Raw genomic sequence first — 9,858 nt, forward strand, 5'->3', positions numbered from 1 at the left:
TGATCTCAGCGTCCTGGGATCAAGCCCCACATCAGGCTCTCTGCTCAGCGGGGAGCCTGCTTCCCCTCTTCTCTCTCTGCCTGCCTCTCTGCCTACTTGTGATCTCTATCAAATAAATAAATAAAATCTTTAAAAAAAAATTCTTCTTTTAGGAGGAATGTAAACTGACAGGAACAAGGATCCTCATTAAAATCTCATTATGGGTGTCTGTGATGGCAGTTTCCATACCTAAGATGAAAATTATTATGAGAAACCCCCCTCAAAAAATTATTATGAGACTTCCAATTTATTTCCGTAGCTCTGCCATTCTTTTAGTTTCTGAGTCTTAAAACCTTGAAGATACCATAGACTTTTGCCCCTATTGTTTTCTATAGTTAGTCAGTCACCATATTCCGTATCTTGCTCAAAATGTCTCTTTTGAATAAAGCAAAAATTCCAATTTCAAAAGTACATACACACAACAAGGCCTGCGACCATTAAAAAGAGCATTTTTCAAGCAATGGGAAATAATCATATGACATTCTGACTTAAAAAAAAAGGGGGGGGCCGCCTGGGTGGCTCAGTGGGTTAAAGCCTCTGCCTTTGGCTCAGATCATGGTCCAGGGTCCTAGGATCCAGCCCCGCCTTGAGCTCTCTACTCAGCAGGGAGCCTCCTTCCTCCTCTGTCTCTGCCTGCCTCTCTGCCTACTTGTGATCTCTGTCAGTCAAATAAATAAAATCTTAAAAAAAAAAAAAAAAAAGGCAAAACAATACAAACCCATAGGGGAAAAATGTATAATCCTAGTTTTACAGAAAGGAAAATAATTATCAGCATAAAAAATTTTTGAAAAAAAACCACCACACGAAAATGTTAAAACAGTTGTTTTTTTCTGCTCAGGGTGCGGTTGGGAGGTTATAAGTGCTTTTAAATTTTTTCACACTCTCTACATTTCCTTTATTTCTTTATTTCTTGTCATGGAGCTGGAAGTATAATTATTCCAAGTACAGAGTAACCACTCAATAGTTTGAGTGAAACAGACTTAGAACAAAAACAATATATAATGGTATATTTTAAGGAATATATAGGTTTCAAACTGTTCTCTACACTTTGAAGAAATGATACAAAGGAATTAAAACTACAACACAAACATGGAACTTTATGAACTCCATTTATCTTAAAATATCTGCTCAGTGCACAAAACGTAAGTATGGTCAACAAGAGCAGAGAACTGAATTTAATAGTGTGTGAACGTATATATACACAAACACACTTCACATATAATATATCCCCAGTTGAAGAAGTAAATAAAGAGCTCTGTAAACTAAAAAGACACACATGTAAAGAATGCAGTTAAAGAAGCATAGTTAGGGGGCACCTGGGTGGCTCAGTGGGCTAAAGCTTCTGCCTTCGGCTCAGGTCATGATCCCAGGGTTCTGGGATGGAGCCCCACATCAGGCTCTCTGCTCAGCAGGGAGCCTGCTACCCTCCCTCTCTCTCTGCCTCTCTGCCTACTTGTGATCGCTGTCTGTCAAATAAATAAATAAATAAATAACCTTAAAAAAAAAAAAAGGCAGCATAGTTAAAAGCATGAAGCCAGCCTGCTTGGGTCCCAAACATATTAGCTGTGTATCCTTGTACGAGTTACTCAACTTCTCTGTGTCTCAGTTTCCTCCTTGTCCAAGAGGGGATAATAGTATCCGTCCCAAAGTAAAGCTCTCAAACAGTGCTTAGCATATAGAAGTCCCAAAAGAAATATTTACCATTGTTATTATTACAATGCTAGCTACTAGCCAAGTAAAAGCCTCAATGTGTAACGTTCTGATTCAAGTCTGAAGCAGGTTCAAACAAAACAGAATAAACCACTGACACAAGTTTAAGCTATTAGGTCGTCTAGGTTCTCAGAACTTTTGCTAGTGCTAAACTGATTACTACACAACTAATATTTGTCCCAGTTTTTTTTTTCTTTTAATCTGTAAAGAAACTGACATAGACACCTCTGTTTCCAAGGAACTTTACAAGCCACAAGAAAACAACTGAACTCTTTGTTATCTCCATATTTAAGCCAATTTAAAAGCGTGGTAAAAGCCTAGGTACTGTTACAGAACAACTTTTCAGAAAATACAATGAGGTTTTTAAAGTTGCAGTCAGCAATTCTTATGCAGTTATGTCAAGTTTTTGTCCGGCTAAACAAAAGCTTATCTGTCAGGGAACCAAAGACCCGGCAGAAAATAAGGAAATACCAAGGCCCGGCCTCGGCGGCTCGGGAAAACAGGTCCTGAAACAGATCGCCGCAGACGCGCTCCGTCCTTCCCCTCCCCGGCGTGCAAAAAGCCGGCCCCACCCGCAGATAAATTAAGTGACAGCTGGCCGCGTCCACGCCTCTCCTGACCCGGACCCCAGCCGCCCGGATGCTCCACGCCGTAGCCGGGCAGGGGCTCCAGCTCCGAGGCCGCGGCCTCGCCGCCCCGCCCCCGACCCCGCAGCCCGGCTGCCGCGCTCCGACGAGTGGAGGCCGCCGTGGGGCCTCAGGTGGGCCCAGGGCGCGTCCGGGCGCGACGAGACGCACAGCCTCCGCAGGGCAGCTGCGGGAGCCGGGCTTCCAGAAGCCCGGCCGTCACTTACCGGCGCCTCATGGTAGCGCGGCGCCTCAGCCCAGCTCCGGCACTAACCAACCGCGCTCGGTAGCCCAGATGGTCCCTCGGCTCCCGGGCCGAGCCCCACTCTGAGCCATTCAAACACAGCCGCGCGCGCAGCCCGCCGGGATAGCTTCCCGGGGGGTTGGGTGGGGGGAAGTGAGGGAGGGCTGGCCGGCCCCGCCCAACGCTGGCTCCGCCCTCCTCGGGTCTCGCAGGATCAAAGGGAGGGGGAGCAGGACGTGTGGCCATCGTGCCCCCTGGTGGCCACGGGCGTGCGCGGTAGTCTTGCTATGGGGCGGCAAGTAGTGACTCTCCAGGAACTGACGATGGACAAGGGGCAAAGAATGACTTTGAGCTAATAACAGTCTGGTGAGGGAGACCGTGCTTTAAGTGTTGTCCCAGGAGATGAAACAATCTGCTTTAAAAGTATGGGGCGGAGAGAGTTGTATTCATTCAGTCCCACTTAAATGTACTAAGGCAAAGTATTTAAAGTCATGGACCCTAGAGCTATGTGACCTTGGACAAGTCACATAAATTCCTGTGTGCTTTGGTTTGCCCATCTGTAAAATGGAGATTATAATAGTTTCTGCCTCACAGTTATGAGGATTAAATGAATTCATACATATGAAATGCTTAGAGGAATGTGTCTGGTATATGGCAAGCACTATACCTTTTGTTAGCTATTATGCTTCAGTTCCTATACGCGTCAGACTCTATGTTAGATTCTGAAGAACACAAGAAATATCTATGATGCAAACCCTATCCTCAGGAAGCAAGCTCAAGCTCTTTGGTGTGGGAAACACTGGAATATGAGGTGAGGGTTGAGTCTGTCCCTCACCTACTTTGAATCACTGAGGAAAATTCTCTTCATCATAGTAGAGGCAGAGTGTACCCATCTTCAAAGGTAAATCACTGGTCAAGGTTAACCAAATTGTGACAGGAGCAAGATTGTCTCTGCTAGGCCTCTCACCTCTTGCAGAAGCCAATCAAGTGGTTCATTTTTGATGAAACATTTCCTTTCTGCAATTACTACATTCCTTGACTTGTTTTTTTTAGCCTCTTTTTTTTCTAAACTCTCCAGAGCTTGGGTTGCTTATGTTTGGTTCGACCAGTATCTTTGAGGGCCTACCACGTGCCAGGCTGACACTATACCAGTTGCCATAGGTAGCCTGGAGGAGCTCATGGTGGCTTGGACAAACAGGAAAAGAGATCATTCCAATACACTGTGGTGGGTGCGATGATATACTAAATGTTGTATATACTAATTTAGTATATAATACTAGTAATTACTAGTACTAGTAATACTAGTATTATATACTAAATTAGTATATACTAAATGTGGGAGTTCAGGGCAATGGGAGGCGTGGTAGACAAACTAATCAGAACTAAGATGTCATTAGATGATAACAAACAATAGATTTTTCTTCTCTGGTAACTTAGTGCAAAAAATTAAGTAAAGGTGAAAATTTGGGTCACCACTTGAGTTGGTGGGAGAAATCTTTTAAGATATATTTTGCGTAAGCGATGCCTTTGAGAGCCAAGCACAAGCAGGCACATGCCTATGTGTGGGGCCACACCTGTAACAGGTGGGACTATTGAGAGACTCCAGCAGGGTGCATGAGGGAAGGGAGCAGGAACCCTGGGTTCTAGGGCTGTGCAACACAGAACATTCCTTGAGTTAGACTTCCACTAAGTAGGTGTGCTCTTTTAAAGAAAATAAAAATTCAACGCACATGGGTGAAGTCATTTTTTATCAAGCTATTTCTTCATCACTCTCATCATAAACAGGAATTTCCTGATGACCCACAAAAGGCATCGTGTGGGGCCCTCATCAGAAGAGGACAAAAAGAGTGTAAGACACAGTACTTTACCTCAAGGGAGGCTGGTTGATGAGAGAAGAAAATAACGGAGTCCTAGGACTCCAGGGAATCTGCTGTGTTAACATAGAAGGATCTCAGCTAAAACAAGGCCTCAGGTGGTTTGAGGCCAGAGAAGAATCCCGATATTTGCCTTTTTAGAGTTTCTCAGGGCACAGTCTCTCAGGCAGTTCGTCCCTAGACTCTGGTTTTGAGGTTATACCAGTGATGAGCAGCCCAGACCCATAGATCTCATGTGGCTGCCAAGTGTCAACATAACTTAAGGTGAAAATAAAGAAATTTGCCTTTGTATTGCTATGTTTGAAATATATACCATTTTAGGGGCTCCTGGGTGGCTCAGTGGGTTAAGCCTCTGCCTTTGGCTCAGGTCATGATCTCAGGGTCCTGGGATCGAGCCCCGAATTGGGCTCTCTGCTCAGCAGGGGGCCTGCTTCTCCCTCTCTGCCAACTTGTGATCTCTCTCTGTCAAATAAATAAATAAAATCTTAAAAAAAATAAAGAAATATATACCATTTTAGTGATGAGAATGCAGGTCAGTTTCCTTCATTGACACTTTTTAGTCGATCAAAATTGAATTTTTTTCCCTTGGAGCCCAATCAATTTTTTTTTTTCCTCTTATAGATAAAAAATGATTTAAGAAAAAAAAAAAGAGGGGCACCTGTCTGGTTCAGTTGGTAGAGAATGCAACTCTTGATCTCATGTTTGTGAGTTCAAGTCCTATATATATATATATGTATATATATATATATAGTGCAGTCTATACATACTTTTATTATCCCTCCACCCATCCTTGTCCCTGCTTGCCCTCACCTTGAGCGGTCTTCAAGGGAATTTACTCCCCTGACTATTCCCTCATTCCTTCATTCTAAATACCTTCTCTTCCTTGCATCTAAATGAACTGAAGGCTCAGGCAGCCTTTCTGCCCCCACCCCATCTGCCTTTCTTAGGGGTATGAACGTCATTCAGGGTGTATAGAGTGACACTGACCATAAACACCCATATGAAAAAAGAACTCTCATGCAAAGTCTTATGCCTCCTTCTAACCCATTGGGGAGGATCATGGGGGAAGATTTAAACCAGGCCTGAGAGGCTGGACAGGATTTTGACAAGCAGGGTACTCTGGACATTTTGGGGGCAGGGGAGGGAGTGCAAAGTAAGTTCTAGGACCACTGTCTCTCCCAATCTGAGTGAGGGAGGTGGCTCTGCAGAGTATGGAGAGCAATGACTGAAAAGGTATGCAGTCACTTGACAGGTTGTGAAGATCTGGAATGATCAAGCAAAGGTTCTTGGGAAAGAAAAAAAATCACTAGAAACCCTTAAAAGTCTATTGCACATGCATAAGCACTATTTCCATTTGAATATGGGTTTTTTTTCTGGTATTTTACTATGCAAATGTAGCTGTATCTAAGAACAGAAATGAGATTATATCCTACTTACAACTTTGAAAACTGCTCTTTTATGAGAAATATCACATTATATAAGCCAAACCATGCCAATTAATATAAATGTACATAGTAAAAATGGCAGTTAAGGGGCGCCTGGGTGGCCCAGTGGGTTAAGCCTCTGCCTTCGGCTCAGGTCATGATCTCAGGGTCCTGGGATCTGGCTTTCTGCTCAGCGGGGAGCCTGCTTCCCCCTCTCTCTTTCCCTGCCTCTCTGCCTACTTGTTTGTGATCTCTCCCTCTGTCAAATAAGTAAATAAAAATCTTTTTTAAAAAATGGCAGTTAAAAAAAAGGCATAGGCATTGAGGGGAGAAAGTGATGAAGTTAAATCAGTACTTTAGAAGGATTGATCTGTCACCGAGTTGCAAGATGGCTAGTAGGACAGAGGGAAGACTGACAGCAAGAATGTTAGGTATGAAAGTGTTGTAGTTCAGACCAGAGGTTCAGGAAGCTACAGCTTTTACTGTGGTGTGTGTCATTCTCATCAATGCAGACTGATGCCAGGTCTGATAAAGGACAATGTTTGAAAAGACCTAAATAAAGGACAGCAATGGCTCATCTATTCCTTAAGGAAACACATCCACTGCTCAGCCTCAGAGCCTTTGGAAAAATTCCACACCCTTGACTTTGGTAGTCAAAGTGAGGAAGTGGGAAGTCAGTCCTTTTTTTTCTGCTCCTCTCTTGCCCACCTTCCTGTGTATACTGTAGAAGGAAGGAATGTTATTAGGGAACGTTTCAGGTAAGGCCGTGGCAGTGGAATTTAGCAAATCTTGTAGCTTACCAGATTCAGGATTATTTCAATCACCACCACAGTACTGATGCCCTTGATGGTGCAGAAGCAGACTGGTTTTTTTGTGGGGGAGGGGGAGTTGGAGGGTGGGAGTGGTGGAGATGGTTGATTGGGAGGGGATCCTTCTGTTAAGACAGTTTAGGAAGCAGCTCTCTGTTACACCTCTACAGATGGAAAGCAGGTGAGGATATTCACTATTTATAGATTTTCAAATTTGCATTCCAGGAGACCATTCCCCCCCTTCTCCCAGCAGATTTCCTGCAATCAGGGTACACTGTTATCAAGGAGAAGACGATGGGGAGCAGCGTGTTAGAGCAGAAAGAACACTAGCTTTGGAGCCAAGCTCATCTCTATCAGAAGCCTGGATCCCTGCTTTTGGGCCCTTTCTACTTCATTTTTACCTGAGCTGCGCAGTGGGGATAATAACATTGTTCTTCTAAGGGTTGTTTGCGAAGTAGGGTAACCTTGGTAAAACATGTCAATAGACCCTAGTGCAGTGATCTCTCTACAAAACACCCCCGTTTACCTGTTCAGTGATTTTTCTGAGAGAAAAATGTATGATTGGGCGCTGCCTTGGAAAGCAGAGCCCTGGAATGACACCAGCTTTAGGAGGGGGGCCAGTGGTGGGAAGACAGACTCACTGTGGTGCTGACGGCCTGGTACTTAGTACATGGCATATGAACCCTATGGCCATATGCAACACAAACCCAGCCGTGCTGTTGCTTAGGGGATTCACGACTACTGGGGCCTCATAACAAACAGGCCTCATGAAGAGGAGTTCAAGGGCTGGGAGCAGGCAGGAAAGCAATGAAATGGGCAGGACAGCAATTATAAGAAAAAAGATAACGTCTATGGAAAGGAGACTTGGGAGAGCAGAGCAGATCCCAGCCTCGAGAGATGGGCTTGGGTTCCTATTCCAAATTAGCTATATTCTTCACAACACTGGTTCTATAAGATGTTGACAGATTGAAAAAAAGGAGTAAAAAAGAAAAAGGAAAAAAAAGGCTTCCTTGGCCACAAAATTTGGTAACTTTGGGTTAAACAAATATTAAGTAAATATTTATTTACTGTAGTACTTCTCAGTCTTTAAAATACCAACATCATTTGTAAATCTCTAAAAGAAAGATGTATACAGTGTTGCCCAAACGTACCCAAACTCTGAATCTTTTATAGGGGAGAAAACAAATATTGTAAAGAATGACTCCCATCTAAAAAGAGTAGGGGGACTAACGTGGGCCCTGGGGAATGGGGTGTGTCTCCACCTAATGGGCTGGGTGGAGAGGAGTGTGGAAGTTGGATGGGTGCCTCAGGATTGGTCAGGGCTGGATGACAGCGACAGAGCCTGAACATCTGGCTAGAGCTATAAAAGACGAATTAAAAAAAAAAAAACAAAACTGAAATAAAGAATAAGCCATAGCTTTTTTTCTTTGCCTTTTTTTTTTAATTTTTTTAAAAAATTTTATTTATTTATTTGACAGACAGAGATCACAAGTAGACGGAAAGGCAGGCAAAGAGAGAGAGGAGGAAGCAGGCTCCCTGCTGAGCAGAGAGGCTGAACCTGGGCTCTATCCCAGGACCCTGGGAACATGACCCAAGCCAAAGGCAGAAGCTTTAACCCACTGAACCATCCAGGCGCCCCTTTTCTTTGCCTTTTTAAAAAGTGAAAACATGGCAGGACATCTGGGTGGCTCCATCAGTTAAGTGCCTGACTTTGACTTGGGTCACTTGGGGTGGTCTCTTGGTTACTTTGGCTTGGTCTCTTGGGGTTTTGGGGTGAAATCCTGTGTGGGGCTCCATGCTCAGCGGGGAATCTGCTTCAGAATCTCTCCCTCTGCCCCTCTACCCCACTTGTGCTTGCTCTTTCTCTCTCAAATAAATAAATAAAAATCTTAAAAAAAATAACAAACTATGGCTCTTCATGAAACAGCATGTTATAAAACAGTATGCTAAGTAAGCCTAAATATAAATCGAGAAAGTCTGGAAGAGTCTAAATCAAAATGTCCATGGGGAAAAATTTTTTATTTTTGCATGCTACAGTTTGTCATCTATTTTTACTGAACTGTATTTTCCATTTTATATAATAAATGTCCTTCTTTTGTAATTAATTTGTAAAAATCACTTTACTAAATGAACCAATCATAAGTAATTAGGATATTGAACAAAAATTTTGTGCAAATTTTTGAAAATTTAGAGTTTAATTTGAAGCTTTGGTGATATTATTCTATTACTTGTTTTGTGTGTGTGTGTGTGTGTTTCCACTTACGCTAACCCTGGTTAGCTTGATTCATTTGGATGGACCCCTTTCAGAAAGAAACTTACATCCTTTTCCTACAGCTGTTGTAATGAAGTATCAGAATCTTGGTGGCTTAAAACAACAGAAATAGAGTCATTCTCAGTTCTGGAGGCCTGAAGACCAAAATCAAGGCATTACAGGGACATGCTCTCTCTGCTGGCTCTAGGGAGGTACCCTTCCTGCCCTCTTCCTAGCTTCTGATCATTCTGGAAGTCATTGGCTTATAGCTGCATCACTCCCATCTCTGTCTCCATTACCACATGGACTTATTCCCTGTGCATCTATGCATCTACCTCTTTTCTTATGAGGACACCAGTCATTAGATTTAGGGCCCACGATCATCCAAAATGACCTCATCTTTCTAACTACATCTGCAAAGACCCTATTTTCAAATAAAGTCACATTCTGGGTTTCTATCTAGATGGATGTCAATTTTGAGGGACATTATTCAATTTACTACAGAAATAATTTAGTCCACAAACCCTTCAAAGTATAAACTGCACATTTTGGAGGGCCTCTTCGAATTTATCAATGTTTTAACCTCTCTGGTAAGCAATCCTAATTACAGGACTCTATCCTAGAGAACCATGTTCACAAGTTCCCTAGGGATGTTCACAGCAACATTTTTTGTAATAGTGACAAATGGAAACAACCTAAATGTCCATCGACTAAGGTTAGGTAACTTATCATACATCCATGCCATGTATACTATATAGCCTTTAAAGGGAGGGAAAACTAAAGGGGAAGAAATCAGAGAGGGAGACAAACCATAAGAGACTCTGGACTCCAGGAACCAAACTGAGGGTTACAGAAGGGAGGGGTTGAGGGATGGGTATTAA

The 9,858-nt window shown here is 43.1% G+C and overlaps 1 protein-coding gene across 3 annotated transcripts in view; it reads right to left on the reverse strand.

The window, feature by feature from the left end:
- The window catches only part of KATNBL1 (katanin regulatory subunit B1 like 1), a 35,502-nt gene extending 32,745 nt beyond the window's left edge, over positions 1–2,757 (reverse strand). For 2 of the 3 annotated variants that reach the window (XM_082736838.1, XM_082736837.1), the window contains exon 1: positions 2,603–2,749. The gene's annotated coding sequence lies outside the window, so the exon portion shown is untranslated. Of the gene's footprint in view, positions 1–2,602 lie in introns of all 3 variants that reach the window. The other variant, XM_082736836.1, reaches the window with a different exon arrangement.
- Between the last annotated feature and the right edge of the window lie 7,101 nt (positions 2,758–9,858).

This window comes from Mustela nivalis (genome assembly GCF_964662115.1).
Source record: "Mustela nivalis genome assembly, chromosome: 6".
Lineage (NCBI taxonomy): Eukaryota > Metazoa > Chordata > Mammalia > Carnivora > Mustelidae > Mustela > Mustela nivalis.